The sequence below is a fragment of the Mastigoproctus giganteus genome, chromosome 11, assembly GCF_048544385.1.
Source record: "Mastigoproctus giganteus isolate SK-2022 chromosome 11, ASM4854438v1, whole genome shotgun sequence".
Classification (NCBI taxonomy): domain Eukaryota; kingdom Metazoa; phylum Arthropoda; class Arachnida; order Uropygi; family Thelyphonidae; genus Mastigoproctus; species Mastigoproctus giganteus.
The window spans coordinates 80,466,858-80,467,630 of NC_143585.1; the positions used below are offsets into that span (position 1 = coordinate 80,466,858).

The 773-nt window shown below is 30.8% G+C and overlaps 1 non-coding gene across 1 annotated transcript; it reads right to left on the bottom strand.

Moving 5' to 3' along the window:
• Positions 1-310: 310 nt before the first annotated feature.
• TRNAR-CCU (transfer RNA arginine (anticodon CCU)) lies at positions 311-383 on the bottom strand. Its single transcript has one exon. It is a non-coding gene; the product is annotated as a tRNA-Arg (tRNA).
• Positions 384-773: the final 390 nt, after the last annotated feature.

Consider the following 773-nt stretch of genomic DNA (forward strand, 5'->3'; position numbering starts at 1 on the left):
AATACCCTAATTAAGAGAGTTTAGCTGAAATAACAAAATGCTCATTATTTTATGATTTGTTTTTGCCATGGCGGTTTCCTGAGGAAGTTTTTTAATTACTTTTTTTTTAAATATTTACCCGTTAAAATAATTTTAAGGAAAATTTGTTTCATTAGTGAGAAACAAAAAGTCATAGACAATCCGAAAATTTTATTTATTATCCTATAAAAATGTTTGTTATGTAAATTGTATAAAGAATTTATAATTTTGCAAAAGTGCTGTGATAGGGAGGCTGATTTTTTATTCAAAAAGAATAAAAAATCAGCGAGCCTACCCCTGGCGGGACTCGAACCCGCAATCCCCGGTTTAGGAGACCGATGCCTTATCCATTAGGCCACAGGGGCTCACGTGTGCGATTCTTTTATATTTGAAATACTATAGTCAAGTTCGCGCATTCCAATGATTTGATTTGATCTGGCCGTGTAATTTGAATTTAGGTTTATCAGATGGTTTCCATAAAGATGCACGCGAGGAAAATTTTCATAAAGAGAGAAAACAAAAAACTCCCATTAGAAGGAGATATATTACAATAAGAAATATCAATCTAAAATATAATAAAACTAAATTTAAACTACAGATATATTTAATAAATTTCTACTTTGAATTTGACTGCACAACTTTTATTAATTCTATTTTTAAAGTAAACACCTTTCACATCAAAACCATTGAAAGGTGCACTGAACTGAGTTTCTAGTGTAGCGAGAATACTGAGGATAGAAAAATACAATTCTACC